The sequence below is a fragment of the Acanthopagrus latus genome, chromosome 18 (assembly GCF_904848185.1).
Source record: "Acanthopagrus latus isolate v.2019 chromosome 18, fAcaLat1.1, whole genome shotgun sequence".
NCBI lineage: Eukaryota > Metazoa > Chordata > Actinopteri > Spariformes > Sparidae > Acanthopagrus > Acanthopagrus latus.
The window spans coordinates 15,599,999-15,622,219 of NC_051056.1; positions in this window are offsets into that span (position 1 = coordinate 15,599,999).

The following is a 22,221-nucleotide window of genomic DNA, read 5'->3' on the forward strand; positions in this document are numbered from 1 at the left end:
AGGGGAATGAATAGGGTAGTGATGGGTGTGGATTCATGTATGTGTCTGACTTAATTAGAACTGCACTAAAACGGGATCTATGAGGGTCATCTTGATTCGGTCACCTCCTCTTGTTAAAAATAAAATCAGTGAGGTGACACAAGTGGCTTTGCTCGCGCGCTGGGCCAAGCCTACGCCGGTCTGAATGTTTAAGGGCAGTTTGTGCCTCCACAGCTGAGGCAGGCTCAGTCCCATGCTGGCCCAGTTATGTGATCCACGTCCAGGCAGGGAAGAAAAAAAAAAAAGTCCGACCCCTTCCCCCCACGCCTCACGCTGCTTCCACAGGGATAGTGTTTTACATGCTCAAGGTGAGTGGAATACCAGCGCAGCTCCCGTTAGCCCTGTGCTTTACTCGCTCAGGGTCCCCATCTCTCTGCCCTATCTACCACTGACCACCTGCTCCAACGCTGTCCCCTAACCAGGTCACACTAATGAAACCTGCATGTGGCCACTTAGCAGCTCGCTCAGACTGCTCGCACACATGAAACTCCAATGAGTATGAGGTCGTGATACATGTTTTTATAGGATTTTTTTGCAAGTTAAAGCCGTTTCTCTTCTTGGCACCCCATTATACTTTTGCGGAGGTTAATTAGCGACATGTTTTAAGAAAAACTAAATAAAGCAAAGACCATCTTGACTTCCTTCCTGTTAGACCCTCATTGAACTTTCTTGAGGGTCAAAAACTTACGGTAAAACTATCTGTGTGTCTGAGTACCTGTTGGACCCCCTTTTCCTTGCAAACTGAGGCCATTTTCTCGTGTTTTCATGCGGAAAAAAAAATGTACAGTACATTCTACTTTGCAATTCAGCAGAGCAGTTGGAGCACAAATATAGCTTTGGCATGGCTGAACTTAATAGGCTGGCATTCTGCAAAACCATGCCACATTCTCCGCAATCACCACTCTTTAACATTTAGCACTGCATGTTCCAAGACGCAGTGCCCCGCCAACTCCTCCGACAGTGAGAGATTACAATGATTGCTCCTAAAGCAATCTCGCTATGGACCGATGTATACACGGGGATCAGAGAAAAGAGGGGGGGTGGGGGGGTGGGGGATGGGGAGGGGTGGAGTGGAGTGGAACAGGAACATTGGCGAGTTTCACAGCCGAGAACAAACACGACCAGAGAACGTGAGCGAGTCGTTGACCTCGAAATCACTGTTAAAACACTGTGTCCCCGTTTGGTAATTATTCTCCTCCATAGATGAGGTCAGGCTGAAAATCAGCTGAAAACAAAGTGGGATGATAACGGCATCGGCGGCGACTGGAGCGAGAGAATGAAAAGGCGAGGGGAAGAGGACATGACAGGGTGAAAACGAGAGAGGGGAAAGAGAGAGGAGTGAGAGTGTGTGTGGTGGAACTCACTGCTTGGTGTGAGTGAGCATGGGAAATGCGTGGGACTTCTGGACCATCACTGGCTCCAAGGGGATCTGTTTGGTGACTGACGCACACGCTGGGACGGACATATATGCATGGATATACACACACACACACACACACACACACACACACACACACACACACACACACACACACACACACACTGTAAGTGTGGAGTGATTTATTCACTTTGGCTTAGTCTTCTCAACAACCTTCCATTTAATGCTTGGCTGCAGCAGGCGTCCATCTGAGCTACTTACCTGCAGTTTCCCCCCCCCCCCCCCCCTTAAATCTCCAAGTGTAAGCTGTAAAATGTGGTTTTTCGTCTGGAGCACATTTCTGCATTTAAATGGTAAAAAACTCATCATTCATCCGCGGTGTGCAGCTGTTAGTGATGCTTTTCGCTTGTCTTAAACAGTGCTGCCCAGATTGAGCCACCAGAGGGCAAAATCTGGTCAGAAACTATAATAAAGAGTCTCTCAAGCTCATGTTCATGTACACACAGACACACATGACTGTGGTGAGATGCACAGATGCATGCTCACCACCATTCGACACACATACAAGCCTTCCTATGTCAGCATTTACATTCTTTCACTCGTGTATATACAAATCACAGCCTGACCTGTTTATATTAGGCATTCTGTTGAACGTATAGATCTGGATATATATATACATATATATAGTCCCTTAGCACAGAATGGCCCCTTACCACTGGCAGGCAATGACTGACCCTCTAATCCAAACTAAATAGTGTGTTTAGGGGGGAAAATGTGATGCATTGGCCCCAGAATTCATTTGATTGCCCAGCACAGGTAGCTGTCATCTCTGAGCTGTGAGGTCTTGAGGCTGAATCTCAGTCGATGAGCTCACCTCACGGTAGATTACGGGCCACCGGAGTATGTCTGCGCTCAAGCCAAACTCTGGCAGGATTCAACATGATGTGGTCTTCTCTCATGTCTAGGTTATTTTTATGGCTGAGGTGGTGGCGGCGGTGGTGGTGGAGCCATCGGGAGGTCTGATTACCCCTCAGAATAAGCCAATACAATCAAATCACCCTGCAGTGGCCGATACATGGCGCTGCTCTGTCAATCCCAAGCTTTGACGAAGGGAGACTTGCACAGGGCGGACATGAGCAGCAGCAGCCATGTTATTAAGCAGCATTTATTGTACGCTGCACGTTCAGCGCCATTGTATGAAGCAAGCGATGCAGCCAACGCCTGTGCAGGGTTTTTTTTGTTTTTTTTTTTTTGACGCTTTGTTTTAATGTTTCATATGTGCAGAGAAGTTAGGCATAGGTGGTTTAGGTCAGCTGTTGTCAGGCCCACGCTGAGGGCTGAGGGCTGAGGGAAACAGAGCCGCTGAGGGCCATGACGTGTGCTGTTACTGCATGCGTGTGCACTTTTATACGGCTTTAATTACAGACTGTGAACACAGACAGACTTGTTTATTCTGCTGCGTAGTATACACTGAGGCCTGGTTGGCACCACAAACACACGTGCCACACACACACACACACACACACAGACAGACGCACACGCGCGCACACACACGTCGCTTTGTAGTAGTAAAAGTATCTATCCTGGACAGCGCAGCAGGTTGTACCTGCCAGTTGAGTGAGTCACTTGTATTTCATGTCCATTAATTCAGTCATTTATGGATATCTGAGTGCAGGACATCATCACTAACAGGCGAGGTTGTCTGACGTTAAAAAAAGTCTTTGTTTTATCGTTTTGGTGATAAATAGCTCACATCTTTTTCTACTTTGCAGCATTAAGCAATTCAAGGTTTTTGGTTTTTTTTTTTTTTGCCAGAATCATAGTAAGCTATCACCACCGTAAAGTTTTTTTTCTGATTCCCTCGGCTTAAACAAACAGGCTATTTAAAGGGCATCAGCCTAACATAGGCTGCTTTATTTTGAGTAGACGAAGAAGGTATAAATAGACTTTGAGGACTGCAACAAGCGAATGCTTCATATGAAATGGCTGGCGTTACATCATTGCCTGTGAGAGTGAAGTTCTGGAGAGGCGCTGGGCTCTCTGGGCCAGCCATTATGGTTTGTACTAATGTTCTGGTTTCACAATCCAAACATTCTAAGAGCTGTTATTTGCTCTCTTTTTCCCTTTTACTCAGTAATTCTGCTTCTTTTTTTCAGCCGAGCAAAGCTGTCAACAGAGAGGAGAAGCAGCTTTAAGTGGGAGACAGAAAAGGGATGGAGGAGGAGGAGGAGGAGGAGAGAGACGGGAAGAAGAGCATTAGATGGGGGAAAGAACTAATAGTTAAACGACACAAACAGGACCCACTTTCAAGTGTGTAAACTCCATCACCTGTGCATGCAACATGTCCATCTACATCTTCGTGGGTGTACATTTGTCCTTGCGTTTGCAGAAATATGAAGGTCATTTTGATTAAAGGATGAAAACCTACTGAATACTCCCCCTCTCGGCTTTCTGGCACGCTCCTCTCTTCCTAATCATTCAAACAGTAAGGTGTACCCCTGTGCAGACAGTCTGAGGTCTGAGCAGGCCACTAGTAAGGCAGCGTGCACCATGTGGTTGGCATACTGCAACTTGTCATTACTGTTGGCTTCGGCTTGCGCTACTGAAACGACTTGTATAAGTGAATCAGTGCCACTGTGAGACGGTCCAACTGGTAGCTAAATCACAGGATGAACCGATGTCTCCCATCAGGCATCTCTCCCGCAGTTATCCTCCAGAGCCTGCTCCTTGTCAAACGGTTTAATGAAGACTCGCTGAGTCAGCATAGTCTGACACCAAAGTTGTGTCTGTAAGATGGCTCATGTGTATGACATCCCGTACATCATCTGGTATCTGAAAATCGTAGTGCAGAAATAATGAGATGAAAGCACGATTTGTGTCGGTGACGCGTGGCGTATTTCTGTTTGACTGTCAGGAAAACTGATTCCAAAATGTGAAAATTATATAAGCCTTTAAAGGTCGCCATGTACATAGACATACCTTGCATTGTTTCCTGTTGGCGTCACATGTTTCTTTCTTATCGGTCACCACGGCTCTACAGTGTATTTGATAGATTTCTTTATAAGTGTGTGGAATTTGCACACAGTATTGGACTCCTTAAAGGAAAACTTCCCATTTTGGGCAAAACACTTCAAGCCAAGAGTTACACGCGAAGATTAATACCACTCTCACATCTGTGAGTATGAAGCTTCAGGCAGCTGCCTGTAAGTTTGAAGGATAAGTTCACCCAAAAATTGAGAATGGTGTCATTATCTATGTTTCCTCTGATGGACAGACGGTTTGAAGTTTTGTGGTCCACAAAACTTTTCTACAGCATTTTTCGAAACAACAAATCAATGAAAATCAACAAAACAATGAATGAAAATGAAAAATGAAATGGCACTGTACATCATTGCCTAATCCAAATCTCTGGAAGCCCTGAGATTGCAACTTTCTATCGGCATGAGGGTCATGTAGATAATGACCACATTTTCACTTTTGGGTGAACATATCCTTTAACTTAGCATCAAGAGTGTAAACGTGAAAATGGCTAGCCTGGCTGTTTCCAACGGCAACAATATCTACCTGCATACGTTATATCTCATTTGTTTTATCTCTACAGAAACTCAGGTGTTCGAGACTTAGATTTTTCTACAGATTAAAAAAAACTAGCTCTAAAGTCTTAGTAAGCTAGCTTTAGAGGCTCTGGTAGCTAGATTTTGATACTTTCAGCCAGGCTAGCTGTTTCCCTCCAAGCAGCTGCTGGCTCCTGCACAAACATGTGAGTGGGACATATCTTCTCATCCCAGTCTCACCAAGAAAGAAAATATGTGTATTTCCCAAAATATCCAACTATTGCGTAAAGATCTTTCCGTCCCGACTTCAGAGCTGAGAAACACAAATATAAGATTATAAATAAATGGCAAATGTGTTTCAGTAGATTATTGAATCCAGCTTGGACTTCATGTGCTATTTGTCAGGGAGGCTAGTGGCTCGGCCGGTCCCATCTGTTTAGTTGTACCCGTGTGCTTGGGTATTCATTGCGCAAGTGTTAGCATTATGCATGATTAGGAATTAAAAAACCACACATGACAGCCTCTGTTATTAAGCTGTGGCCACCATCAGTCAAGTCAACAACTCTGCTGGATACTCAGTGATTGTACACACAGTCCTAACAGAAGAACTAGAAATGTGATATTTTGACTAATAGTGTGCGAGTTGAAGGAAAGTCAAATCACCTCTGGTTCACTGAGAAAGCTATTGGAACGCAATTTGTTTAAGCTCTGTAGACATGGCAGGTCCACATCCCAAAGAGAAATCTTGGTCCATTACAAAGACAAATGAACCCGGTGTACCCACTGTGTTCTTTTCAAGCTGGCATGCTGTTAAACCTAACAATTGGTCTTTCACCAGGTGTTGGGCTGCTGGAGATGTTTTTGTCAATGGGCTGCCATTATTTCATTGACACAAGTCATGTTTTCTTAATCTATAATTACGCTGCAATTGCAAACCAGCTGTAAAATCACAAGGATGGCTGTTCTCTATGTGCTATTGGTCCGAAGTCACAGAGAGAAGTCTCTGTTGGACAGTCCTGCTATAGTTAATAAAGGGCCCTGCATCCAGCCTTATATAACACGACTAATGGGATCCATACCTAAACAGAGAATCCACTCGACAGCAATGAATACATGAACAGTCTCAATGTAAAATAGTGACGCTCTGGCTGAAGGCCTGATAATGGATGGTCAATTCTTCCAGATGCTTGATTGCAGTTCCAGTGAAAACAGCTCATTGGGTAATTGTCCTGCCATCTCAGAACCTCCCCAGTGATACGTTTTATGAGAGGGAGGCAGAGCGGATAATGAAAGCATGGACTTCTCGGATTGGTTGCACAAAAACTGCATGACAAACCCATGAAATTAACAGTAATACAGATAGACAACGAGGGTTGAGGGCTTAGTGTTTCCCTGTTATCATTCCTCAAGCAAGGGACTATAGCCGACCACATCCAACACGGGGCACATGCAGCAAGAGGCACCGAGGGAGTGCCTGGCGAGGTTGGCACGGTGCCGCGGCCTGTGCTGCCTGGTGCATGCCACTCATTTCTGTGCGAAGCTGAAGCTGTCGCCACATGGACAGCTGGTTGTGAGCTGCAGAGCCCTGCGAGCGCTCAAAACCACCACGTCCTTTTACACCATCAATACGTTGGCGCATAATATTCCCAGATCCGCGGATCCATTTACCCTCTCTAAATCACTACCAAAGAAATTTGTCTGGAGACTGTGTAACTGACCTTAGACCAACGCCTGGAAACAAAATGACACCCTCCGGCGTTCCACAGCAGTGCAACAGGACCCTGTCCTGAGTTAGATGAGCCTGCTTTCAATCAGCACACATCAGGCTGTATATCAGGTCTAATTAGTGTACGTGGGCCTGCAGCACAGAGCTTGGTGTGAGACATGAGCTTTCCGTGCACTGCGAGCTCTCCCCCGCACGGCACGGCCAGACCTCGTGCCTATACGGCTTGCATTGCGTGGGATGTGACGCACAACTTTTATGGGCTCGCTCTTTCTCATCTTAACAGCACATGTGTCGCTCTCTGAGTAAGATTCCAAAACAACTGGATCAAAAACATGAAGCACCGACATCCAAATCCGTGCCGCCCTCACACACACACACACACACACACACACACACACACACACACACACACACACACACACACACACACACACACAAACATCTTGGTGCTCACGAGTGCCAAATGCCTTACAAGAGTGGATCGATTTAAGGCCTTTAAAAGATAACAAAGGGCTTTCGGGAAGGAAAGTTGTTAAGAATAATGAAGTTTGGAAAGTAAGGAAACAAAGGACAGTTAGAGAGGTTGTGGAAAATTGCATGAACGACATTTTAACCGCTGCACTTATCAATAGATGAACATTAACAATAGATCAAATTGTGTTTAAAGTGGTTGCTGTGTTGACAAACCCACAGAGAAATTGATGTAACTGCAGTTTTAAGTGTCTTTCAGCTTGTTGTGCTGGTTTTATGGTCTGCAATATCGCTGCTTTGATTCCGTCTCATCTCTCTCATCAACCAACACTTCCTGTCCCAGCAGGCAGAAGTCCAACAGCACATTACCTGCTCAGCTCCCTGTCTGACAGCCAAAGTTAGTAACATGCTGAGGGGAACATAGTGAAGCATTAAGAGCCAGGTATTACCCTCAACTCGGAAACTGTTGTGACAGAAGTGAAAACAACAATAGACCCATTGTGAAAGAAGCATCTGTAAAACAGTGGATACATTATTTTGGAGTGTCCAGTAACATTTGGAAAGTCTAGAAGATCTACCCAATAAATTATTTTATCCCTACCCAGGTTAGCCGGATGCTAAACTGGAAGTTAGCTGGCTCGATCGGCATTCCAAGTAGTTTCAAAGCCAGGAAGTTGAGTTTTTTTCCACTTCAAAACACAACTGGACAGCTTTCATAGGAATAAACTGGGCTCCACCTCCAACACTGTTTGGTAATAAAACGTCCTTGAATATAGGCTGCATCCAAAATTCCTTATTTATTCATGAGTGACCAGCAGATGTTATCTGAAGAAAATCTAAAATAATGCAATATTGTGGTCATTTTCGAGTGTTTCAAATGAAATAAACGTGTTATCAGAGTACAAATCACAGAAGAATGTCAACCCATTTCTATGCCGATACTAAAATGCATTGTTGAACCCAGATGGAAGAAAGAACTGGTTATTTGCTACTGGGAAATACCTGCTATACTGCTTGAGATCAAAATATCTCCTAAACTGTAACCATATCTTAAGTTGGTATGTTAGTTAGGTAACAATGATGTGAGTGTTGGTAGAGGGTTGGGTAATAGTTCCATGTGAACCCAGTCTGGACTCTGCTTATTCTCATATGTGTAAGTCCAATGAATACATTTTACTATGTTAGCTGCCCAATAATATCAAACAAAATTGGGTAATCCCAACTCACCAGTATCTTGAGGGACCTCCAGGTCCTAGGATTAGAATCGTTCCATACAAACGAAGAGATTAGTCTATCCAGCTGTTTAAATGTTTTCAGAAGGATAAATATGGGGACCATCTGAAACACAAAGAAATCTAGGTAGAGCTGCCATCTTAACAATATTAATGCGACCTGCTAATGAAATCGGTAATGTTGACCATTTCCCAAGATCTTGTTTTGTGTGTTCTAATAAAGACTTGAAGTTGTGTTTCTCCAAATTCTCCATCTTTTGGGTAACTTTAATTCCTAGATACACTATATTACCAAAAGTATTCGCTCACCCATTCAAATGATCAGAATCAGGTGTTCTAATCACTTGGCCTGGCCCCAGGTGTATAAATTCAAGCACTCAGGCATGCAGACTGTGAAACAAGACATTTGTGAAAGAATGGGCCGCTCTCAGGAGCTCAGTGAATTCCAGCGTGGAACTGTCATAGGATGCCACTTGTGCAACAAATCCAGTCGTGAAATTTCCTCGCTCCTAAATATTCCACAGTCAACTGTCAGCTCTATTATAACAAAATGGAAGCGTTTGGGAACAACAGCAACTCAGCCACGAAGTCGTAGGCCACGTAAAGTGACGGAGAGGGGTCAGCGGATGCTGAAGCGCATAGTGCAAAGAGGTCGCCGACTTTCTGCACAGTCAATTGCTAGAGAGCTACAAACTTCATGTGACCTTCAGATTAGCCCAAGTACAGTATGCAGAGAGCTTCATGGAATGGGTTTCCATGGCCGAGCAGCTGCAGCCAAGCCACACATCACCAAGTGCAATGCAAGGCGTCGGATGCAATGGTGTAAAGCACGCCGTCACTGGCCTCTAGAGCAGTGGAGACGCGTTCTCTGGAGTGATGAATCACGCTTTTCCATCTGGCAATCTGATGGACGAGTCTGGGTTTGGAGGTTGCCAGGAGAACGGTACATTTCAGATTGCATTGTGCCAACTGTGAAATTTGGTGGAGGAGGAATTATGGTATGGGGTTGTTTTTCAGGAGCTGGGCTTGGCCCCTTAGTTCCAGTGAAAGGAACATTGAATGCTTCAGGATACCAAAACATTTTGGACAATTCCATGCTCCCAACCTTGTGGGAACAGTTTGGAGCGGGCCCCTTCCTCTTCCAACATGACTGTGCACCAGTGCACAAAGCAAGGTCCATAAAGACGTGGATGACAGAGTCTGGTGTGGATGAACTTGACTGGCCTGCACAGAGTCCTGACCTGAACCCGATAGAACACCTTTGGGATGAATTAGAGCAGAGACTGAGAGCCAGGCCTTCTCGACCAACATCAGTGTGTGACCTCACCAATGCGCTTTTGGAAGAATGGTCAAAAATTCCTATAAACACTCTCCTCAACCTTGTGGACAGTCTTCCCAGAAGAGTTGAAGCTGTAATAGCTGCAAAAGGTGGACCGACATCATATTGAATTCTATGAGTTAGGAATGGGATGGCACTTCAGTTCATAGAATGAGTAAAGGCAGGTGAGCGAATACTTTTGGTAATATAGTGTATGTGAACATATTGCGTTCTATTTTGCTCAAAGAAGATTTTACATATCCTTGGAACCCTTTAGTGTTGACAAGCTCTGTTAAAAAGCTAATTAAAGGAGCTCTTCTGTGGCGTTAATTAGTGTCATTACCCCCTCACATAAACACCAGGTGTGCGCACGTGATACAAGCGCACAGAGCAGATAGCGGGAAGTGGAAAACCATCCTAACCAGGGAGCAGCGTTTGTTCTCACCAACGCTGCATGGGCGAGACAGTGAAGGGGTCCAGACGTCTCCCTTCCTGTCCCAGTCCCTAATTTGTCTCGTTTTATTAGCAAAGTATAGCCTACAAATAAGTAATGATCACAAGTTTGAAGAAAGTAATGATGGCCTGTGATAAATAAATATATCAAGGTTCAAAAGGGATCAGAACTTCCCACCGCACTGCATTATCATCCCTGCCGTCTGCAGAGATGTGTATCAGGTCACCAAGTGCATGTACCAAAAGCATTTCTCAGGCTTGGGTCAGACATATAGAGCCCTTCTTGAGCTGAGCAGGCCCACTTTTTTGTGCTGCCAGGAAAATAATGTACTGAAGCATGTTTTTTTTTTTTTTTTCTTTTGGTTGCTTTTTTTTTTGCAGTAATGGGGGAAAAATAGATGTTTTGGGGCATTGTCGTGTGACCTGCAATCCCTGCTCTAGGGGGGCTCCAGGTTGAGGATGGCAGACTACAGTTGGGCCAATGAACAATGCTATTGTCTGTGAACACCGGTAATCATCGACCACTGAGCCTGCCAGAGACAACTAAATGTAGTCTGTCCCCTCAGAGATGCTGTTGGGATTTGTGACATGAGAAGAAGCTCTTTGCTGCTGGTCAACACACTCCAGTCTCCGTGTCCAGTTTATCAACTTTAATCCGGCCAGGCGAACCCAAGTCCATAACTCACACTGGTGGCAGCAGTGTTTCTTTTTCCCCAGGCCACCGTTGGTGTGGTGTTTTCAATCATGTGCTGTTGTTTTCATAGCTCAGCTTCTTCAGTATAGCTAGCCAGGTAAGTCTGTGTTACGCTTCAGAGGCTGGACACAACGCAGTTATGGACGTGTGGTGCTGAGACAAAGACTCAGGGATGTATGTCAGACACTTTCCCAGCAGGGATACGAGAGCTGCCAGCTCCCCTCGCTGGTGATGGGAGCCAGACAGTCGGAGGTTGCACAGTGTCTCCTAGGGGACAGCCCCCTCACCCCCATCAAAATGTTGTGCATGTCTCTGTCTACAGATCGGTTGGGCTGTGTGACTGACTTGATTGGGAGAATTAGGGTAAGTGTTGTGGTGGTGAGCGTGTGGGCGAGGGAGAGGGGAAGTTGGGGGGGGGGGTGGCTGTTTGTAGCGGGGGCGAGTTACTGACAAGGGAATTTACTTACTGGCCCTCGGGAGACGTTCCTCTGTTACGTTGTGGCTGTTGAAAAACTAATCCTCGCAGTAAATCATGACATTATACATCCACACAGTTAAAATTATCCCGTGAAGGTCAGGCAGAAATTGTGACCAGGGTTTGGCTGCATTCTGACAAAGTGCTAGCAATCCAGAAGCAGACAAACATCCAGATAAACATAGTTCTATCACTCTGGCAGCCTCGCGCAGCTCCCTGACAATGTCCAAACATTGCAATTTCAATTTGCACGCCCTGAATCATTACACAAAATACAGGTATTTTAGGTAGGCTGAAATTGTTTTATTATTTTTAACACAGTAATTGCAAGGCAAATGGTCTTAATTGTAACCCCAGCCTCTGAAATAAACAAGGCTGAAAAACGAAAGTGGTGATTATGGTTTCCCCGGGCCTGATGTGGGATTTGTGAAGCTGCTGCCAACTGCATTTTCATGTCACTGTTTCAAGTTCCTGCCCAATATAGACACACTGAATCACTCATCAAAACACATGCCTTAATGGAGGACAGTTCGGACGCTCTGTCCAGCGCAGGAGAGATACTGAATCCGTCCACCCCCATCATTCCTCCCTCGATGGAATGTTCCATAGGCTGTACCCTCCACAATTACCCCTGCCCCTGTGATGAATGGTGGAAAAACTGGATTTGACAAATAATGTCTACCAGTGCTGCTTTTTCCAAGAAGACAGTTAAATAGTTATGGTGTGACCAGAAGAAATGTACAAATGTCATTATAACATACAGGAAGGATTTCAATGCCTCAGTTTGAATGATGCTAAACGTCTGCGATATGATTCTACGTCGGTGCCAGAGCTCAGCGAGAGGCCAAACCAGACCTCTGCTTCTCCTCATGTAGATTTAACAGATGCTCGCATCACTGCATCTTATTTTTCTTGAGTTACGACACTGCATTGGCTGATATGAGCGTGAAAGATGAATGCATTTGTGTGTTAATAGCTACCAGACTGAGATGGCTATCTGTCTGTCTAGCCCAGGCTGTAGGGCAGAGGTGAAGGTTCGACCTTTTATTTTCATTGACTCGATTCGTGCTGCCTCAGCTTGGTGTTCTCCTCTCGGATTGCCCCTGCCAGGCGCTCGCTATGGCCATCTTGCTTCCATGCCAGTGTTGTGCTTGGCCAGACGTGGGAAGAACTGAAGTGTTGGCAGCATGCAATCCTCCAAAGTGCGCGCACACACACACACAATACCCAGAGAAGTCAAAGCCTGTCACACACAGGTGTAATGATTTAGGACCCAAATTAGGTTTTTCATTTGGCTTCTGTCTGTTTAAGGTGGTTTATGGACGACATACTGACTGATGTGGCCGGTCAATTTTGAGATCTAGGCTGGTACACAAACACACACCTGCACACACAAAAGCTTCATGGTTATGCTTTACAATTACTAACTAGCCTTACTATGTAATAGATTAAAGAAATAGTTCTTCTCAGAGTCAGAACAATAACACTCATATTTGAACACTAGCTTCGGCGCTGGAGCCATGAGGCTGTTAGCTTAGCTTAGCAAAACTACTGAGAGCTGAGAGCAGGAGGAACCAGCGAGTCTGGCTACATCACAAGTATAAAAGTTTGCTCACCAGCAGCTCCAAATCTGACAAATTAATACTTTTTATGTTTTCTTGCTGTTTTGTTTTGTTTATAACAGGAATTTAACAAGAGTCATGAGTTGACAGGGCCAGGCCAGCTGTTTGCCCCTGATGATAAAGGTGGTCCTATGAGTCAGCGATCACTGAAAATATGCCTATTCAAAACATTTGTGCAGAGACAGGAAAAGTTTATGTAAAACGTTGTCACCCAAGGTAGTTATTCATTTTTCTGTATCTGTGCTGGGGGTAAACTTTATTTCGGTGTTAAAGTCGATGCATGCAGTGCAAGAAAAGTACATGTTTCAGATTCATTTCTGTTTCATTTCGAAAGTTGCTGTAAAAATACATAGGAAATGTCGCGTTAATGTTGAAATCAGTGTAATGCTCTGTTACATAGAGTTCTATATTTTTCTCACCCTCTTTTCTCCATCCATTTAAATATGGATGGTATAAAAACACTTTTGTCTCTCAGTAAACTCTCAATCTGTTGAAGTTCATTCTACATTTTTAATTTGAACCTTTCCTTCTAGATACATCTTGTTAAACTGAATTGTAAATTTCCTGAATTTGTTTTTGAGCAATTCCCAATACCTTGTAGGCTCTAGTAATGATTAGAATAGTCAAGTTTCCAGTACTGTCCAATAAAGTTTTAGATAGCTCCTGTAAAGTCCCTCTTACATAATAGTGAACTTTTTTAATTGACAATGACTAAAAAAGATTTTTTGATCATGATTTGAATTACTTCTTTTGAGTAGTGTTGTTTGATGATGAGTCGTTCATGCCACAGGTCATTCTGAACAGGCATTAGTTGGGTGTACCTTCATAACTGACTGGACCATTGTCCCATGTGCAGAACTTACACCCCTGTTTTCTGTCTTTTTGCTAAGCTACGCTAAGATAAGGTGAACCAAGATATGCTAATTGTCTTGTGTGTTATCATCTTTTTATCTAATGTTCAGCAGAAAACCAAATTAAAGTATTTCCCAAAATGTTGGACTGTTCATCATTAATCAGGAATAAGAATTTGGACTGTGAGGTGTGAAACATTCCTGTGGCTGTTTATCCTCCTCTATCATGAATTTCTGCTTTTTTTAATGCAGCACTATAATTCAGGAAAATCCCTCCGTTCGTTAAATCACATTCCTTCTGGCTGCAAACTGTCTGAACAAATCCACTGACACACACATTATTAACGTTTGACATTTGACAACTGTGGTGGAATAACCCTTTACTGACAACTTACTACCATGTATAACAACAGAGTTGATGAGAAATTTTAATATAAAAATTATGACTTACATATCAAGTCTGAACGCCTTCAGTGGCCGACTGATTCCTAAAAGTTCATGGTCAGCTTGTAGTGACAAGCGTTAGCCTCTACGGTTCCACATTCACACGATGATTAATGCGACCGAAATCATAAAATGCGTTGAAATTGAAAAGAAATTGTCTCTTTGGAGTGTTTGTCAGCACGCCAGCCGCTCCAGCCGTCCAAATTCAAAATCCTCCCATATTTTTCTTCCTAGAAGTAATTAAGAAAAGGTCTGATAATAAAAATGGAATCTTAGCAAATCCCTCAATAGCCAGTGGCAGCTTTATTTGCCTCTGTAGGAACTATTTTGAATAACCCTCTCACAGCTTCCCTCTCTCTCACATCGATCCCTGTCTCTGCAAAAACACACTCATGCGCATGCATACGCACACACACTATTAATCAAATTTGAATCTGATATCAAGCCTTTGAAGAGATTGCTGTCACACTCTGATCCGAGGACGAGGTCCATCCTGTGGAGATAATTTAATGAGGGAACACTGATCTACATACAGCAGCAAGCACACTCGTTTCTCATGCATCTCCCGTCCTCTCCCTCGGTCTATGTCAGAGTTCATTGGCTGCTGTATGAAAACTGGTCATTATTTTTACTTGGCCGTCAATATCCCCTCACTACTCCCCTCCCTTGTCAACCTGTGTTCCACCTTTTATCTCTTCAGTGCAGTAGAAAAACAAATCCAGGCCAGTAAGATGGGAGGCTTGGTAATAACTTTGTCTGACTGGGCTGGTGCGCGTTTATCCAAAAGAAGAGAAAAGCTACCCCCAGTACTTCACACAGGGTCGCTCAGGGGCGGCCAGGGTAGATGGCAAGTCAATCCAGGGTTATTCGTGCCCAGCCTGTGGTTAGTTGTTGACAACAAAAGCTCTTACATAGAAAGATATGGTCAGGAAATTATATTTTTATTGCCTCTGTTTTGCGTGTTCAGGTCCAGGGTAAGGGTGTCCCAATTCCCGTTGGGATAGAGAGGTGACGTGTTTGGGCCACATTGACCTCCAAACAGAGATTTTTCAGAGGATTATAAAAACTCTCTGTTGTTCCAGTGTATTACGGTCTTGCTGTTATTACAAGCGTAAAACAATCGCTACCAGTTCACTGATATCTCAGTAGCTAGTTACTAGCTTCCTAACATTAGACTGTTATTGCTGATTTGTGCAATGATAGCCAACGTTAGCCACCGGTAACAAAGCGGTCTTCCTTTTCGTTTGATGGCTTGATTGACAGCATGGAGTTGTGAACAAGATTCGAACCTCTGTGCTTTTCTGTGTCCATCAGATAAATGACAGTGTGATAATACTGGGACCAACACAGAACAACGCCATGTTGGAAATGACCGGTCGTAACTTAACTGACGAGGAATGAGGGCCTTGAAGGGTTGTCCCATTTCACAGGGGGAGATGTCAATCATTATCCCTCCTGAGTCTGTTCTGAGGGGCAAAGGGTTCAGCTGACGACTAGGAATAGGGGTGAAACTTGAAAATGTGATTGTAGCACTCTGAATAACTTGTTATTCAGAGTTCGATGTTACATCCGTCTCAAGAATGGGAGCTAACTGTCTCCAAACGTACAGTTGATTTCCTTTTGACCCCAACAGAAATAAGAGAGCTGACCAAAGAAAAGGCAACAGAGGGAGACAAAGGCAGCTGTCATTACGATCTGATGTGACCCGAGAGCTCAGATTCAGGTATGAGCGATGAATGGAGTGAGGTAATCTTGGACCTCAGTGAGTAACACACAGCAAAAAGGAGTGAGTGCATTCAAGCACTGTCCCCTGACTGAACTTTAGTTGATCAATTAACTCCATTATGTTAATCTGGGATGCACTCCATGTTCCCTGTTGCTCCCAGTCCACCCAGGAACCCGGGGACGAGCCAAGACACAGGGGATGGGGAGACGAGTTCATACGGTGAATGAGGTCATCAAATGTGGAGCCTGCGGGCCATTCGTCCTCCTGCGAGGTCACCTCAGGGCCCGCCGCAGCCTGGAAACACAACACATGTCCTGTGAGTGACCACTTTGATGTCTTTAAAGAATACACGCTCCAGTGAAGATTCATCAGCCTATTTTTATTTGTGTTTTCATTTGCCAGCGCTTTAATGGGGCCCAGACTCTTTTGTGCAAGATAACCATTTAAACCTGATGCACTGAGTCAAACACGGAACGCACTCTGACATGTAATTAGCCACCCAAACAAGAGCAGTCGCACAACAGAGCGCAGAAACACAGATGAAGCATTCTTGGCTCCGCCACATGCAGGTGAGTGGTAACATCTGCAGCATTTAGAAGAGGAACAAAGCAACACGAAGCAGTTCTCTGCGCTGGTGCGAGATGTTGTGACTGCGGCCGAGCACGCATACCGAAGGAGATTCATGACAGTTTAGGACTAAGGGTCTCATTGCTTTGAGCTGACACACCACATCAAGACCACTTCAATGACCCAGAGAAGCAGCCGTGACTAAAAATAAAGAGGCAGAAAGGCCAAGAATAGCCTCGGCATGAGAGGAAGCAGTGAATTACTGCCGCGATAAGCCATGATTCCTACACATGCAGTTGGATCACGATGTGGCGGGGGCACGCAAATTGGTACCAGCTGTGTGGCCTTGGAGTATGCTGCTGCGGACGGGAGACAGGCTCCAAGTATGCGGATTAATCATTTACTCATATGACACAGCCACGTTGGAAACCTCAGGCACTCACTGCATTTATCTCCATTCATGTGTGGTGGCACTCATGCTTGGCGTCACACTACAGTTTGTGTGTGTGTGTGTGTGTGTGTGTGTGTGTGTGTGTGTGTGTGTGTGTGTGTGTGTGTGTGTGTATTTGTGCGTGCCACTCAGAGAAACAATAGCGGCCTCAGTGCCCACCATCTAGTCCATCTAAGGGTGCCGAGTGGCGAATGCTCGCTCGGTGGATCAATCATCTCAGCACCCCCCCCCCTCCCCCCACTTCCTCCTCCTCCTTGCCTTGTGCCCCCTCACCGTCTACCACTACAATGCTCTCTTTTGCTCATCCAAAGAGTCTGTGTCGATCTGCTTCCAAGTTTGGCTTTCGTAGAAACCATTTGGCCCATATTTTGGTTACAGACACATTCCTGAGATTTAGCACCCAGTTTTCTAGGAACAACATATTCTGGGAACACTTCCACTATACAGTATTTTCAGAGAACTATACCTCACTGGAATTTTTGATTTGGGAAAGCGTGATTTTCAGGATCGGGCCAGTGGGAGATGCTGCCAACGTATAAAATTTATTGCCATGAGAAACACAGACCTTCAAGGAAAAAAAAGCTGAAGTTGTCGCTGCCTCTGTGCAAAAGGAGACTACGTCCAGGCTGGGTGCAATGGACGTGCAGCTCCAGTAAACCGCTGAGTTCACATGCATAGAATCACACACCTCATTTTACAGATGGGAGGGGGGTTTAAACACTCATGATGACAGAATTTTAATGGCTGCACACACATATACACCAAAAAAAAAATCATTGCCTCTTTGAGTTGTTGGTTCACAGGACAAGACCCCCATGTGTTACTCAGTGAAGCCTCTGTTTATGGTGCTGTTTTTACAGGTCTGTAAAATATTAGTCTGACCCACTCTGCTCTTGTGTGTGTGGAAAAGCCACATCTGAAGCCTGCTGGTTTGTCATGAGTGGCTGTGGGGAATAAGAGCATATGCCGTGGCTTGGGACCCTTCCTACAACAACACAAGACTCCTTCAAGGGTCCCACCATGACAGCCAAGACCACTGCTCAGGCCCTGCCTGCTGTATATGCCTCGAACATCAAACACGCTACAGGGGACCCGAGCCGTGTTTACTGACTGACCTGTCTGGCTTGATGCCAAGAGCAGTTCTCAGACAGAAGTCACTCCTCTGACATCACCGCGTGTCTGAACCCGCGAGGGGACGGAAGGTAGACCTGCCTGGTGAGAAACCCCCTCAAATCAAAGCGGCCGCACACGTGCGTCTATGGACGGAGAAAGGGGTTCGATTGAAGGTGCACTGTGGAGTCTTGAGGAAGAGATTCACACCGTAGGAGAAGGATCTATTTCAACTGATATGCAAAAAAAAAAACCAAACCAAATAAACAAATTGTCATTGTTTTCATGAGTAATGTTTTCTGATGAACAAACTGATCTTAAAGGACAACACAGTTTCATACTGTTTTACTTTGTTGACAGGTGGCGGACCCTGCCAGCTTCAAACAGTGTTCTGGTGACCTCACTGAGAACAGATGGTTTATTCAGTTACAGAAAAAAAATAATATTTCTGTGTTTGCATCATTACCTCATTAATACTTTAAATCCTAAATTTCGGGGTTTATGAATTGAATTTCTTCTTGATAACGACGTAGTGCCACTTTAACTTCCCTCACATCCGCTTGACATTAACTTCAGCCTGTCCCTGTCTGTCCCACTGTGTGTCTCTTGAGCTTTATTTTCTTTTACAGGCTTCCATCACTCTTAATAAAAGAATAGCTTTGTCATCTATCTGGATTATAACAATCCTCCATGTTCCACAGGAAACAGATCAGGACCACTGCTCCTATATCAGACAGAGAGCGATAGAGCCATAATTCATCTGTATTCATTTATTCATCACTCCCTGCAGTCAAATCAGCTCAAACACAAACTTTTAATCAATTTCTACCAGCTATAGAAGAGCACAAACTGGAAACTGAAATGCCCATATAAGCTCTCCACAGATTTCCCCTGGTAAAGCCAAGAAGTCTGCCCAAACTGTGGAGGTGAGCTCAGCTCACATCAGTGCAGGTACACTTAAAACCTTATTTGTATTTCTTGGCGAGACTGTGGGTAACTATACAAACCAAAAATTGCTGTAAAGGATTTTTGTTTGTGGGAAGCAGTCACCCCCAGTCTGTCTGCAAACATGCACACACAACTAATGCACCTAATGCTTTGCGCATCATCACAACGAGAATGTTTGGAATCTAACATACACACAACACATAAACAGACGGAGCTATATTTGTATATTCAGTGAATAACTGCGTCTCTGAAAAATGTAAATAACTCAAAAAGACAAACTGAATCTGTAGAGGAGACATAAACTACGAGAATAAGAGAGAGAGAGAGAGAGAGAGAGAGAGAGAGAGAGAGAGAGAGAGCGGGATAGAGGGAGAGGGAGGGGGGGAGAAGAAGAATTGGACAATAAGGTATTATGATGGAAGATGGCCCGGGGCGTAGACTCTGGTGCACACACCATATGCACCGCTTTGTCTACTGCATGCATGCATTAACCACGTGCACACAAACACACAAATGCAAAGCTCAAAGTGCATCCCATCCACCCACCCGGCAGGAGGAATGCGGGTCCAGTAAATATCTAGAAGAGGAGAGTTGACAGATGGCAGTCCTGAACACAATAATTACCACATACTTCCCACCACTGTGCATGTCTGCAACATCCTCAGCTCCTCAGGCCAACTCCCTCTAACCCAAACCAACGGCGCAAAGAGCCCACACAGCAGCTTCATCCAGTTTAGGTCCCGCAAAGAAGCCTGGCCTTGGGTTCGCAGCTCATTGTAGCCCACAACACATATAGACTGGCTAGCTGTTAACCAGAGGCATTAGCCCACAGACGTATAGGTTTAAGCTAACTCGAATCATCTGATACCGCAGCTTAAGACAAGCCCCTACCACAGAAGCCTATAACCACAGAGGAGGCACCGGAGGAGCCATTGTCTGCGTCTCTCACCAAACCTACCGTGACAGACTCCACTAAGACCACGCTTAGACCCCGGGGCTGCTTCTCACACCATAAATGCTCAACTTCAATTCACTAGCTGTCTGCAGCTCCCATCCAACCCACAGGTATGACTACAGACGCTGCGATGGCCAAGACAGCGTAATCATCAGATTGGGGGTTGGAATCCGCAACCATGAAGATGAGTGGCGCCCACCATCGCAATGTCATGAAAACTAAGCTGCACCTCGCTGCGCTGAGGCCGCCCGGACCTTAAAAATGTCTCGCTGTGCCATGTGGTCGCCTTTGATTGAGTGTTTAGAGCCAAACAAGAGGTTCACGCTGGAGGAAGACATCAACATTGCAACAAGTACTTACGGCTCCAGTTTATTTCAACTTGTTGCACAAGAGCAGCAGAGCTTCAAAATGTTTACACCAGTGTACTCAACCTCGGGGTCGAGATGCTATTTGTGGTTGTTTAATATGCAAACAGGGTTGGAGGAGATTTGTCAAACCGATACATGGACGTCTGGTATATTTAGTTTATACTACAAGCAAGAAGCTTTAAATACATCAGAATGTGATTTGTGATCATGTATAGAATTTGGGGACTTTAATTCCGGGTCAAAAAGGGTCAGAAATCCTGATTGCTGAATAACAAATAACTTTTTGCCTCCTGCCCCAAAGTCCAACTGACCACGCGGAGAACAGATTTATTACATGACTCGATAAAATGTGCTCAGAGGCAATGGATAAGTGAGGGTTTAAGGGATAGATAAGGGATTGTGAGCTGGATAAAAGTGTGTTCTGTGTGTGCACACAGCCTGCTCCCTCTCTGTTACTGTGATCTTTCAGCACAAGGTAATGATGAAGGATGAACCGGCCTTCCAGGGTTCACTGAGTTGGTCTACAAGCACCCCCCCACCCCCCCACCCCCACCCCCACCACCCTCGTGCACTCAGCTCTTATGCTTTGCCATGCAAGGAATGTTCACACATACGGATACAAACACAAACACTCAGGCATGCCCGAAAACTGGTAGCAGGTTATCTAACATTCCTGACCTGGAAGACATCAGCTAAATTTGGAGCCTCGGTCCTCACGAGAAAAGCTGCAGCCCTGCTTGTTTGTTCCAGTGCCTGAAATGACCTCTGTTTATGATTTTCTGAGAAGGACCTTGTGGGCCCGTGCGAATTATGACTGTTGTCTGTCAGAGGCAAAGGTGGAAGCAGCGTGATGTTGTTAAAGCACCGCAAATAATCTCTTTGGGACGCGGTCTGGATGGATGGTTGGGTGACACCAGTAACTGCTGTTTGCGTCCCTTTTACTACCAGCTGCCAGTGTTGTTTTCGTTCTAGCGTGATCTTCGTCTAAACTTCACCACGTTTTTTTTAAAAACCCAAACCACAATATTTTTCTAACCTTGACCAAGAGGTTTTTAGCCATGCAAGTGGCAGGGAGATGGAAAAGTCGGTCTATTTGTTGTTCGGTCCACTAATTTGGTCCAGAATAAAAAATATCCGGAACAATACCGCACAGATTGCCACGGAATCTCCAGAGGATGAATCCCTCAGTGATCCTTTGACCTTTTACAGTTGTTCAAACAATTATCTCAGTACATACAAGATGGACATCAAATTTGCTCCAGACACTCCTGGTTCCCAGATGATGACTTCTAATGACTTGATCCCCTGACTGTTCTTGCATGATATCAGACTGAGTCTGAACTGTCAACTTGTTACATCCACCAAAGAGATTATGTGTTCAGACTACTGAACAAAACTTACATGAAGGATGGGTCTCGGGCCAGAGAAGACCCCACTAGCTTTCGGCGCATATCCAGACAAAGGAACGGATCCAGCAATTATCATTCATATCATTCACTCTACTGGGTACCAACACTCTGTTACCACCAACTTATGGCGGAGGGGGGGTTCTACTTTCTTCAACCAGTCACTAGAGACAACATCTTACCATCTCAACATCAGTCAACATCAAAGCATAGCCATGCTGGTTTTGCCAGGATTAAAACAAGTTAAAACAAACTTATAGTGTTGAGCGATATTGAAAGATTGTGTAAAAGCACCGTCTATCTTGTCTATCGCAGTCAACTATTGTTGTTATTAAATCTCCTTGTCTCTTATGCTTGACATCAGTCCTGCCTGTAGTGCTAATTGTTTGTTCTCAGACAAGAATCCCCTGTTGTTGTCACTGATGTCACAACG